This window comes from Leucopleurus acutus (genome assembly GCF_964270905.1).
Source record: "Leucopleurus acutus genome assembly, chromosome: 16".
In the NCBI taxonomy this organism is placed as follows: domain Eukaryota; kingdom Metazoa; phylum Chordata; class Mammalia; order Artiodactyla; family Delphinidae; genus Leucopleurus; species Leucopleurus acutus.
Genome location: NC_139158.1, coordinates 39858069 through 39872074, shown reverse-complemented (window position 1 = coordinate 39872074; position 14006 = coordinate 39858069).

Genomic DNA, 14006 nt, shown 5'->3' with positions numbered 1-14006 from the left:
CTTCGACTTCAGGTTATTTGTTTTGTACTAGTGGGTGGGTTTGAAGAAGGGCATCTTGAGCCTTGGGTAAAGGTAAACAGACAGCTGGTGACAAGACAGCCCCACACGTGGCTGCCAGGCAGAGGTGCTGGGCTCAGCTTGGCAGGCGGCTCACAGATGCTCTTTGGGCCAGGGTGTTGCTGCAGAGATGCTCTGGCCTCCAGGACCGGGCCTGCTGGCTGAAGGCCATCCCCCCTCCGTGAGTCCAGCACCAGGGACATCGTGGACATTGCGGGGCCGAGGCTGGAGCATGAGGAGACCCTGGGGGCCCTCAGTGCCCCTGCGGGGGGGGGTGGGGAGGTGATGGCGGCGTCAGCATCTCCTTCCGGGCATGTGACTGCTGCGCGAGGTGACCTTTGGCCACCTGCACCTCCTCACGTGGGAGGTTAACAATAAAGCCGACGCGGGGCGGGGGGGGGGGGGGCGAGTGTGTGAGGTGGTCTCCAGGGTCCTTCTGTGCCTGCAGGGGCTGGAGAAAGGACCTAGAACTCTCAGGAGCCCCTGTGGCTGGGAGGGATTGACTTATAGGAGGTGCGGATCAGCTGTGCCTGGGCGCTGCCTGGGCGGAGCGCGCAGGCTCATTTCCACTCTGAAAGTCAAGGAAGTCTTTCTTTGGGAACGTTTGGATGGTGAGGCCATTTTCTTTCTTATTTCCTCCCTCCCATCCGTTATCCTCCCTTGCTCCTCTCCTCCCCTCCCCCCTTCCCTCCCCACTTCTCTCCCTACTTCTCCCCCCTGCCCCCTCCCCTGCCACCACTGTGGGCAGGGCCTCATGTCAGGATCCGGGCAGTTTAAGTGGTACATCCCGTATAACTCAACGTTTCTTTGGTGAGTCAGCACTTTTCTTTCGGAAGGAAGGAAGGGAGAGAGGGAGGAAATAAACCCTCTTTCCGAGCACCTACGATGCACCGGGCACTGAACCAGGCACCCCTCGCTGCATGATGTCCTCTAGAGCACTCCTGGGGGGTCAGCATCCCTGTGCCAGGTGGTGGGGGGCAGGGGAGGCAACCACAGAGGCCGTCGGCCGGGCTGGCCGCTGGAGGAAGGGTCCTGGGCCGCGAAATCTGGTCAGAACTCCTTTTTCCCTCCCTCTCCCCACCCTCCCTTCAAAAAGGAAAGACAAGGCCTCAGGTCCAACGTTGGCTACACAAGAGGCAAACGTGAAACTAGGGCAGGCTTTGGGGGATCCTCACCCCTCCGGCTTCTCTGAAGGTAAGACTCAGTGCTGCGGGCCAGCCTGAGGGGGCACCGTGGGTCCTGCTCTGCTGCATCTGAAGGTCTGGGTGTTTGGGCCGAGGCTGCAGTGCCACGTGGTCTAAGTGGCCACGTTCGAGCATCAGCGGTGGCAGGGTTGCCCTTGGGACCCACAGTGGCATGTGGGGTGTGGTGGTTGCCCAGTGCAGCCTCAAGGGACACAGCCAGTGCTGAGGGCTCAGCCCTGGTCCAGTGGGCAAACTGGGTTGTGTCTCAGCAGTTGATACAGGGGAGAGAGGCTAGAAGGTGGCTGATTTGCCTTCCTCAGTTACCTGGCATTCCTGTCAAGGAATATCTCAATGACTGGCTGGGCCAGCTGGCCTGTGGCCGGTTTTGCATAGGGAATTGTGAACTAGCTGACGTGGTGTTCTCTTTAGGGTCAGATTTTTATTAAACAGAACTCTTCTGGTGGCACGTGACAGAAACTCAGTTTAAAATGACTTTAACAGAAGAAAAGAATGTATTAGTTGTAATGTCTAGGGTTTTTCCAGCTTCAGGGGTGGCTGGATCTAGGTGCTTAAATCATATCCTTTATCTTTCTGTCTTTTATCCAGTTTTCCCCCAGGTGGCTTCTTTCTCGGGCAGATTCAAGTGGGGGCTGGATGTCCATCCACTGCTCTGGACGTCTGTGCAGCAGCCCAGCAGAAGGGGGGTTTATCTTTTAGCCAAAGATCCTGGGCTGATGCTTCCTGTGTCTGACTGGCCCCGTCTGTCTCTTGTCATCACCTCTCCCCTCCAACCCTAGCCAGTCACTGTGCTCTGCTGGCCCAGGCCTGAGCCATGGGCTCCTGCCTCCTCCGAAGCAGGGCTGGAGAGAGCAGGCTGGCTACACCTCTGGCTTGGGAGGGATGGGAAAGTGCTTCCCCGGCAGAAAGCAGGGTGCAGTACCCAGGGAGGAAATGGAGGTTGGGTAGGTGTACCAGCTAAGACAAGGCACAGCTGCTGGAACAAAGATTCCCAGCATGTGGTATAGCTTAAAGAAGAGAGAAGGGTGTTTCTTCCTCACCTAGCGGCTCTGGGTTGGCAGGTAGTTCTCCTCCATACAATCACTCAGGGACTGGGACCTCTTTTTTTTTTTTTTTAATAAATGTATTTATTTATTTATTTTTGGCTGCTTTGGGTCTTCGTTGCTGCACGCGGGCTTTCTCTAGTTGCGGTGAGCGGGGGCTACCCTTCGTTGCGGTGCACGGGCTTCTCATGGCGGTGGCTTCTCTTGTTGGGGAGCACAGGCTCTAGGCGTGCGGGCTTCAGTAGTTGTGGCTCGTGGGCTCTAGAGTGCAGGCTCAGTAGTTGTGGCGCATGGGCTTAGTTGCTTCACGGTATGTGAGATCTTCCTGGACCAGGGCTCGAACCCATGTGCCCTACGTTGGCAGGCAGATGCTTAACCACTGCGCCACCAGGGAAGTCCTGGAACCTCTTTCATCTGTTGCCCTGGGACCTTGTGAACATGTGCATGGTTGGAGCTGGGGTTCTGGTTTTCAGCCAGTAAGAGAATTGTTCTGGTTTGGTTTTCTCCAGAAGCTGCTTCTGAGTCAAGAGTTCAAGTTCAAGTTGCTGGCTTAGCAGGTGATCCCAGAAAGCAACAGATGTAGGGAGGTGGGGAAGTGGGACAGGAAAAGAAAGACAACGAATGCAAGGGCTGTAACCGGAGAAGTTACTGATGTGGGCAGTTGGAGCTTAGTCCAAGAGGGGATTGCTGGGAGACTGTTCCCCCACAGGAGGGGCACAGCAAGCCATGGTCCGCTAGCTCCCCATGCCTGGGGGTTTGGTTGAGGGTGCTGGCACTGGAGGCATTCATTTCTGGGCGCTTCCAGCCGCCCTGTGCACTGGCCAGGCATGCTTCCTGTGCCAGGAAAAGCCCTCAGGCAGAGTTCAAGGGCTTGGCCGTGAGCAATCTTATATACCAACCACATACAGCAGATGCTGAGGGGACGTGGGTGGGGCAGCCCTGGGTCTGGTACAGGTGTGGACGCGTCACACCCACCCTCTGAAGCTGCTGCCCGGACGTGGCACACAGCCCTTCCACTCACATTCCAGGGTGAGGATTTTGTCATGTTACCTGGGGGGCAGAAAAATGCAGCTTCTCAGCCACAGGCTGTTGTATGCCAGAGCAGGGGATGGATTATGGGAGCAACTCGCGGTCTCTGGCGTGGCAGGCAAAGCCAGCTGACGACCACCTGAGCCTCTGACCCCCTCCTCCTCCCAGCCCTGTCTGTTTGTCCTGCTCTCAGCCAGTTGTCAGGAAATCCAGCTACAGTGTCCAGGGTCATGATTTAGGGCACTGGTTCTCAGGTTGGCAGCCCTGGGACCTTAAGTCTGTAAGTGGTGAGGGTGGAGACGGATGAGCTATTGTCAATATCTTCTGTCCCTCATTGGAAACCATCTACTAGCCTGTATGAAGTCCACCCGGCAACATCTTTGCTTTTGGTTGGTGTTAGGTCAGCACGCAGTATGGAAACGGATTCTTGTGCTCATCAGAAGTGCCCCTGGTGCTTTGTTTCAGAGAGAGGGATCTGTTATCAACCTATGTGCTCTATTTGGTTGATGTCTTAGGCTGGGTTCCTTGAAGCAGCAGTGACTTACTGGGGGAGGCTCTCAGAAGAAACCAATAAGGAGGTGAGGGATGCAAGTTACAACAGAGAGAAACCAGGCAAGGCTGTGGGTTCCGCTGGAGTCTAGCCTCAGCCCGATCCCAGGGGGAGCTCTGGAGTGTGAGGTGCCATAGACTGTCCCACCGCGAGGCCAGGGGCCGGCCATTGGCTGTGGCTTATCCCTGGGCGGGGGAGGGGGAAGGCAGGACCACCGGCTGTTCAGCAGCCAACCCTTTTGGAACCTGGGGGTGGTTCACGCGGAGGTTTCCAGGGTGAGGGAGGGAGAAATCACAGGAGTGGATTCTTAGGGGTGAAGGAGATTTGAGGTCCAATAGCTATACTTTGATAAGGGCCCTCTTTGGGAGCTAAAGGAGTGAATCACTTATTGCAAATTATGTGGTGTTTGGGGGGGGGAATAAAAAATGTTTTTAAATGTATGCAGAGAAGTGTCTTCCCCCCAGATTCGTTTCTCATCTGCCAGACCTCCTCTACTGTCATCATCAGCCGCTCTTAGCTTCTTGTGTACCTTTCTTGAGTTTCTTTACTCATATAGAAGCAAATAGGAATATATGTATCCTTGTTCCCCACTGCTGTTTTTAAAATTAACATATAGCGTTATGCATACTCTTTGGAACCTTGCATTTTTCTTTTTTGAATTTTATTTATTTTTTATTGAAGTATAGTTCATTTACAGTGTTGTGTTGGTTTCTGGTGTACAGCAAAGTGATTCAGTTATACATATATATTCTTTTTCATATTCTTTTCCATTACAGTTCATTAAAAGATATTGAATATAGTTCCCTGTGCTATACAATAGGACCTTGTTGTTTATCTATTTTATATATAGTAGTTTGTATCTGCTAATCCCAAGCTCCTAATTTATCCTTCTCCCCTCCATTTTTCTTTTAATAATACATCTAGTAGCTCTTTCCATAGTAGTACAAAAAAGTGATCTTATTCTTCTTTATAGCTATCTATTATTGTATGGATGTACCATAACTTAGGTTATCTGTCTTCTACTGATGGACATTTATGTTGTTTCCAAAGTTTTGCTACTACGAAGAATGCTACAGTGAGTAACGCTGTACATTTGTGATTTCACATATGTGCAGACATATCTGTGGGATAAATTCCCAGAAATGCAATTGTTAGGGCTAAGGGTGGACCTGCCATAACATTGATCAATATGGCCCAGTTGCCCAGCATGGAGACGTACCAATTTGATTAGCAGTCCCACCAACAAAGTGTGAGACGGCCCTTCTCCCCACCACCCTGCTGACCTTATATTGCCATGGTTTGGGATTTGGACCAATCTGATAGAGAGAAATCGTTTCTCAGTGTAATTTTGTTTTACGTTTTTCTTATTCTGTGTGAAAGAGGTTACATAGCTTTTCACATGATTAAGGGCTGTTTGTAGTTCCTTTTCCTGGGAGCTGCCCGAATGCCCAGTTTTCTGTGGGGTGGTTGGTCTTTTTTTCTGCCCAACCTGTAGGAATTTGTTTGTTTTAAATATATCGGGAAGTTTTGTTCTTTGTGGTCGAAGTTGCTGGTTTTCTCCCAGATCGTTGTCATTTATTCTTCAATTTTGCTCATGCTGTTTTTTTTGTTTTGTTTTTTGTTTTGGGGCCAAGCAGAAGTTTTGTGATGTTTATGTAGTTTGAATTGATCCATCTTTTTCATTTATGGCTGCTGGAGACCGAGTCATACTTAGAAAGGCCTTCCCACTCCAAGGTTGTACCGGAATCCTGTCATGCTTTTTTCTAGGACTTTAACGGTTTCATTTTATCACGTATAAATCTTTGATCCATTTGGACTATTTCCTGGCGTATAGTGGGAGGTATGGATCCAACTTTATCATTTTCCAGATGGCTGACAAGAGATATTTTTTAACAGGGAGCTGGTCCAAAACACACCAGAAAACACTGTCTTCAGGAAAAGGTCTTATGCCTCAGCAGAAGGTATTGCAAATTATAGTGAGGAGCAGTTTTCTTTAATTAGCAGAGATTCATTTGTTCCGCGAGTATTAACTGAGTGCCCACTGTGTGTTCGGTACTTTTCTAAATACTGAGGCTGGAAGAAATGGACCCAAGCCCTTGCTCTCCGGGAGCGCCCATTCTACTGGGGGGAGACAGATAAGAAATAAGCAAATATAGACTGTGTTATTTTGTTTGTTTTCTGGTTTTTTTGGTTTTTTTGGCTGCACTGTGCAGCTTGTGGGATCTTAGTTCCCCGACCAAGGGTTGAATCCAGGCCCAGGGCAGTGAAAGCACCAAGTCCTAACCACTGGACCGCCAGGGAATTCCCCTATGTTAACTAGTATAGAAAAAATAAAATTTGGTGTTCCAGTTACTATGGCTATAAAAACTGTGTCAAAACTTCGGGGCTCTCTGGGGCAGGCATTGGGACAGGGTACAGCACAGGGGCCGAGGGGATGGCTCTCCTCTGCTCCAGGGCATCTGGGCCCGTGGACTGTCTGAGGGCTTGTTCACTCGTGCATCTGGGGGCCGATGCTGGCTGTCACCTGGGGTCTGGATTCCCCTCGCTGTGGGCCTCTCCTTACAGGGTCTCTCTGTGGGTTTCCTCCAACGTGGTGGGTTCCCAGGGGCGTGTTCTGAAGCCTCCGGAGTCCTGCAGGGTCACTTCTGCCGCATTTTATGTCAGAAGCAAGTCCCTAAGGCTGGTTCACATTGAGGGGAGGGAAATGAGTCTCCCTTTTGATGGGAGGAGTGGTTGTAGAAGAGCTTATGGGAACCATCCACGTTGCTACGGCCCTTTTTAGAAAATGGAACCTGCCACCTACAGCAAGGAGGCTGGGACCAGGATGGACAGGCGATGTTGGTGGGGAGTGTTGGTGTTTTGTTTCTGGGGGGCAGGGACGTGTGGCCTGGAAGAAGTGAGGACAGAGGGAAGAGCAAAGGCCGAGGCCGGGAAGCAGGAGTGCATGCGGCCTGCCTGAGAGCAGGGGGTGAGGAGAGCTGGGGCGAGTGTTGACAGGTCAGGGAGGTTGGGGGCAGCAGGCCGCCACTGCAGGTGGTCTGAAGACATCAGCTATTCTTCTGAATGAATCAGGAAACCATTGAGAGCTTTGAGCTGAAGAGTAACAAGAGCTCACTTAGGTTTGAGCGGACTGGCTGTGGCTGCTGTGGGAACAGATTTGGAGGTGGGAGGCCTGGGTGGAGGTGGGGAGGCCAGCTAGGAGGCCACTGCAGAAATAAAGGCAGGACACAAGGAACCTTTGGACCAGGGTGATGGTGGAGGAGGTGGCAGGAACGTCCAGATGCCGGATATGTTTTTTGTTTGTTTGTTTTTTGGGTTTTTTTGGCGGTACGCGGGCCTCTCACTGTCGTGGCCTTTCCCATTGCGGAGCACAGGCTCCGGATGCACAAGCTCAGCGGCCATGGCTCACGGGCCCAGCCGCTCTGCGGCATGTGGGATCTTCCCAGACCGGGGCACGAACCTGTGTCCCCTGCATCGGCAGGCGGACTCTCAACCACTGCGCCACCAGGGAAGCCCCGGATGTGTTTTTGAAAGTAGTGCTAACGGGGTTTGTTGATGAGTTGGACGTGGGTTATCGACAGACCATACAGCTTTCTTTGTCTGGAGCAGTTCCAGCATATATATGAACGACACGATCATCACCCTGGTGATGAGAAAGAGAGGAGTCAAGGATGGCTCCAGAGTTTTTGTGCAGGCGTCGCAGTGCCACTTACTGAGGTGGGGCCGACCAAGCGTGAGGAGCTGGGTTGGGGAGGGGCGGGGTCAGGAGTTCTGGTTTTTGAGCTTTTCAAGTTGCTGATGAGACATCCACGTTGCCTGGGAAGGTGGGAGCTCCCTCCTGAGGTCGGAGGTGGAGATGCGAACCTGAGCCTCGCTGGAGCAGAGAGCGAGAGGCCACAAGGCTGGATGCTGTCCTTCCAGCGAAGAGAAGCACCGTGGGCACGTGGGCACGCCGGCATGGAGGTTAGGGAGTGAAGGGGGGACCCAGTGATGGGGACTAAAAGGGAGCTGTCATCGGACAGGAGGGACGCGGTAGAGGCAGTGGGGCGGGTGCACCTTCACGGGTGTTTTCCGTCACCGGTGGGCACCTGCTCATCCCTTTGAACGAAAATCTTTCTCAGTGGTGTGTATTTCCTCATCTTCAACGAAGGACTGTGAACACAATCCGATCTGTTACGAGTGACCTGGTCACTTTATACACGTCACCTGCGGTCACACCGTTTGTGTGCAAGCCTTGGCGAGGCGCCGTGGCCCACCGGCTGCTTGTTCCCGCGCCCTGCAGCCCAGGTCGTCCCACCTGCCGCTGCTCGAAGCATCTGCCCTCCCCCGGCCGTCACTTTCTCCTTGTCCTCTCACCGCGCCTCCTGCTTTCATCCAGGACTTGTCTGATGACCGGCTCGCGGGGCACCCTGGAATCACAGGTGACGCGGGGGCTGTCCTGTGACCTTTGGTCCCTGTTTAGGCTGCTTTCCTTACCTCTTCATTTTCCCTGGATAATTGCTTCCTGGAAGGCGACTTTTGGATAAGCGGAGTGAACCGTAAAAGTTATTCTGATTCACCTGGTTATACAGCAGCAACTAACACAACAGTGTAAAGCAATTATACCTCAATAATGATGTTAAAAAAAAAGTTATTCTGCTGCCAACTTAATTATGTTGTTCACTGTTTACTAGGCAGCCCCACCCCACGTGTCTCAAATGTCGTGTTAGACCCGGGGTGGGGGGCTGCAGGGAGTGACCCATTAGTTCACTCGTACAAGTATTAGTCGTGGGCCTACAGACAAAGCAGGCAAAAAACCCTGCCTGTCTGTTTACAGTACATTTTGATTTACAGAAGGTAGGACATAGATAAATTAGTGAAACATGGAGCGTGTAGGGGGCGCTCAGTGCTGTGGAGTCACACAGCAGAGAAGGTGCCTGCGAGAGCCGGGTGGTGGGGGGCTGTGGGTGAAACAGGTGGTCCTGGGCCTTGGTGGGAAGGTGACGGGGAGTCTGCACCCAAAAGCTTGGGATCCAGTAGCATCGAGATCACATGACTGTTGTGGGTCACGGCATGTCTGGTGCTTCCCGTCACGCCGAGGTCAACTCCCTGCTCCCCTTCCGTGGCCCGCAGGCCTCCCCCTGACCCCGTGGCCCAGCGCTCAGCTCCAGCCTCGGTGACTCTGCTTTCCTCTCACACCCCAGGCACAGTCCTGCCTCAGGACATTTGCACGCCCTTGACTGCAACATGTCTCTCTCCTTCACTTTATTCTGGTCTCTGCTCGAATGTTGCACAATCGATGAGGCCTTCTGGGTGGCCGGCCCCCAGTGCTCTGCCCCCTGCGCAGCCCCCTCCCACGCCGAATCTGTGTTGGCCCTGTGACACTAACCAACACTGCGTGTCAGACGTGATGCTGTGCTACTCCAGGCCTAAGCCTAAAGATGGCCTGGCAGCTTCTGCTTTTGAATTTGGGGAGCCTTGAGATGCCATGTAAGGAGTCCGACTACCCTGCTGGAAAGGCTGTGGGAAAGGCCACATGGACAGGCCACCCAGAGAGGGAACAGCCCTGAGACTGCATGGAGAGAGGGGCCCAGTTCTCCTGACATCCCAGCAGAGCCCTGGCTTCTCGCCATCCTGCCAGGACACAGATGTGTGAATGAATCACCCTGGTCGTTCCCACCCAGGGAAGCCTCAGATGACTGTAGCCCCAGCGAAACTCCACGGGGTGGGGGGGAGGAGGGGGCAGAAGAACCACCCAGCTGAGCCCAGTCAGTCCACAGAATTTTTTTTTTTTTTTAACATCTTTATTGGGGTATAATTGCTTTACAGTGGTGTGTTAGTTTCTGCTTTATAACAAAGTGAATCAGTTATACATATACATATGTTCCCATATCTCTTCCCTCTTGCGTTTCCCTCCCTCCCACCCTCCCTATCCCACCTCTCCAGGCGGTCACAAAGCACCGAGCTGATACCCCTGAGTCCACAGAATCTTGAACGATAATAAATTGATTGTTTTCATCACTTAGTTTTGTTGAGGCTGCAAATAACTGGAACCCTGCCCCTGGCCACCCACTCAAATTGCAGCCTCTGTCTCTCTTTCCTTTCTTCTGCATTATTTTTCTTCACAGCCCTTAAATTTCCTGACATTTATACATGCATCTGTTTACTATCCATCTCTCCCACTGCCCTGCAATCTCCATGAGGTGGGAATTTGTTCGTTCTGCTCACGGCTTTATCCCTGGAGCTGAGGACAGTGGCTGGTTCATAACAAGCCCTCCATACATACTTACTGAATGGATGAGTGGATTACTATCCCCTCTTCTGAGATCAAAATGGCCTTGGTTTTAGAATGACCCTTTTCCTCTAAGAAAAAAAATCCAATCCCCAGCTCATAAGGGCACACACTGTTCTGTGAGTACCTCCTGTAACTGACCTTAGGCATGAGAATCTGCACATTTTTATTGAACTCCTGCTACATGGAAGACTGCTTGGAAAACTAACAGATAAACATTTAAAAATAAAACGGCAACTTTAAACGAATCCAGTTGCGTGTTTGGAGAATCCCCTGTGTTCCCAAAGAGGGGACAAGAAGCAGTAGGTGACGGGAAGCCAGCCAGAGGAAGGGGCGGAGGTACCAGGCACCAGGTACCAGGTAGGAGATGCATGGAGGGCTGCTCATGCCTCGCAGGGCCTGCCCTGCACACCCCGCCACGGAATAATCCCCCGGAGAGGCCTCTCGGGCCCCAGAGTCCGGCCTCCTCTGCAGAGGGCCTGAGTCCTGCGGCTGCCACCACGGTCCACACAGTTGCTATTTTGGGTCTCTCCTTGGTTCCATCCGCCTGACGTTTTCTCATCGGATTCCAAGCCCAGTGCACCATTTTAGCTGACGTGGGGGAGTGTTTCGTGGGGACAGCAGATGGATGGGATGACAGCTAGCAGGCTGGTGAGGACAGCTGGGAAGTGCTTCTCCTGTGCCCGAGCTGTTGGCTGTGCACGTGCCCATTGGAGTCTGGACGTGCCTTGGGAGCAGCAGCCTGTGCTGGGGACGCCGTGCGAGCTGCCTCCATGTCCCGTGCTGCTAGGCATGCTCCATTCATCCAGTCGACCAGCTAACTTACGGACTGAGCCAGCACGCCTGAGACAGTGGCTTATTTGCCCCCAGGAAGTGTGAGGTGGTTGTGAAACGTAAGAGAAGAAAGCCCGGGGTTAACCGGGAGCAGGTTACCGCTGTGGGCAACCGGGCCTCAGCCCCACTGCGGGGCTCAGGGCACCCCAAGGGGTGGGGAAGCTGGGCTCTTCACCCACCACCTCCTATGCTCCGCTGGCTGAGGGCGGACCCCCGGGCGTTACCCTCGTGGAATTCGGTCTGCCTGCAGCCCAACGAAACCTCCAGGCAGAAGTTCTCAGGTTCTTACTAAGATGCCTTAGTCAGCTTGGGCTGGTACAACAAAGTACCATAAATAGGGTAGCTTAGAAACAACAGAGATGTATTTCTCACAGTTCTGGAGGCTGCAAGTCCAAGATCAGCGTGGTAGCATGGTTGGGTTCTAGTGAGGGTCCTTTTCCAGGTTGTAGACAAATTCTCGCCAAATTCTCGTGTCCTCACATGGCAGGAAGAAAGCAAGCCAGCTCTTCTTCCTGTAAGGCCACTAATTCCATCATGAGGGCTCCACCCTCATGACCTAATCACCTGCCAAAGGCCCCACTTCCAAACAACATCGCTTTGGGATTGAGGCTTCAACATACGAGTTTGAGGGGACACGGCCCATTGCACCGTGGTTTCGAACAGCGAGCGCTGAGGGGACGCGGACAGGGCGAGGTGGGGTGTGCTACACCGACCAGCACGGCCTGCGCGTCCGCGGCAGGTGAGGTGTGGTGCCAGACCTGGGGGTAGAAGAAACACAAACCGTCTAGTGGGGGCAGTGGCTGTATGAGCAGATGAGGTGGGCACTAACGCAGAGGCCTGGCTCAGACGCCACGGGAGGCAGACCACACCGAGGGCAGCGAGGAGCTTCGCAGGGCGGGGGACGTGAGCCGCCTCTTGACAGCCGCGTGAAGTTCAGGGTCATGTGCGCGTGGTCAGCCGCTCACAGCGTCTCTGCCTCACGTGGCGGCTGCCTTCTGTGAGGCTGGACGGCTGGGATACTTGCTTCCCCCGGCATTCAGCAAAGGGGCTGGACTCAGGCAGCCCCACATCCCAGGGTGACACCTTTGGTGCCAGGTGGGGAGGGACAGCAGCCCAGTGGCCCTGGTGACCAATCAGAGGGTCCTGGCATTGGAAGTGGTCGGAGAGGCCCCGGCCCTGCCTCCTTGCCCAAGTCGTGTCTGGCTAGCTCCTTGCTTTTAAGACCACACGGGTGGGGAGTGTGCCCACGCTTTGTCACCTGTGCCAGTGATTAAGGAGCAGACCATCCCTTCCTTGCGCCCACTTCTTCATGCCTGGCCTCAGGGAATATCCTTATGACCTGCTCTGTTTACACAGTAGCTTACAGATTAAGAAGCAAAGTGACATACACGCTCATGATCGGTTCTTACAGCCACTCCGTAAGGCAGGTAAGAAGTTATTAGCTTTGGGAAACCAAGGTTTCCCAAATGCCAACGGATGGGCCCGAGGTGACGTAGCCAGGACGTGGCAGGTCCAGGAGGCACACCCGGGTCCTTGTCCCATGTGTCTCCCTCATTTTAGAGCCCCCCAGAGGCCCAAGGGCCGTCACGAGGGTGGGAGGGGGCTAAACAGGCCATTCTCTCCCTCTGGTCTCTGGTCCGGCCTCAGCATTTCCCAGATGGCTTGAGACCATATTGTGTGCTGCCCATGTGCTGCTCTAAATAACACGAGCACGCAGTGAAAAAGGCCTCTTTTCTGTCCGTATTGAGAAGAAAACCGCTGTAGGCTGTACCTTTTGGCCCTTCTTTTGCTCGAATACCCTCTTTAGCCAAGAGAAAGCAGGCCTCAGATTTGGCCTTCGGAAAGCAAGGGAACTTAGTTAGAATGAATAGCACTGTTTTGTTTTTCTTGTATTTATTATACAGCTGCCTTCTGTTTACAGCAAGTCATAGCTGTTTTTCAAGGCGGTAGTGAGATACAGTTTGCTTTTGAAATAAATTTCTTTAAATAAGAAGAGTGAACCTGTTGAAAGAAAAATATCGTGTAAATAATTGTCTAAGTGGGGACCTCCCTGGTGGCACAGTGGTTAAGAGTCTGCCTGCCAATGCAGGGGACACGGGTTCGAGCCCTGGCCTGGGAAGATCCCACATGCTGCGGAGCAACTAAGCCTGCGCACCGCAATGAAGAGTAGCCCCCGCTCGCTGCAACTAGAGAAAGCCCGTGCACAGCGCCAAAGACCCAACGCAGCCAAAGATAAATAAATACAATAAATAAATTTATTTAAAAAAAATTGTCTAATGGCCCTCACATATGGTAAAAGACCTGGTGGTGGCACAGGAGTGACTGAAGTTTAGGAAATACTCGTATCCAATAGAGATTAAACGTCTTCATTATTCATAACAATAAAACAGCTACTACTGAGTATCGGTTATATGCCAGGGACTTTAAATTTGTTATTTCTAATCTTTATAAAAACCCTATGAAGTAGTTATTTTTTAGAATAATCTTTTACTTTTCTTTTTTTAATTTATTTTATTTTTTGGCTGCATTGGGTCTTTGTTGCTGAGCGTGGGCTTTTCCTAGTTGCAGCAAGTGGGGGCTACTCTTCGTTGCAGTGCGCAGGCTTCTCATTGTGGTGGCTTCTCTTGTTGCAGAGCATGGGCTCTAGGCACGCGGGCTTCAGTAGTTGTGGCGTGTGGGCTCAGTAGTTGTGGAGCATGGGCTCTAGAGTGCGTGCGGGCTCAGTAGTTGTGGCACACAGGCTTCATTGCTCCGCAGCATGTGGGATCTTCCCAGACCAGGGATCGAACCCATGTTCCTTGCATTGGCAGGTGGATTCTTAACCACTGGACCACCAGGGAAGTCCTAGACTTTGTTTTCTTTTTTTAACTTTCACTATCCCATTCATTTAGTGACAGTACTGACTTAAAGACATGTTATATGACATTTCAGCAACACTGCTTTTTTGACACCCTTATCTTCCGTGGAACATTTTTGTACAGATCCATTAACAGGTATCTCTGTCTTTGATGAACAGTATC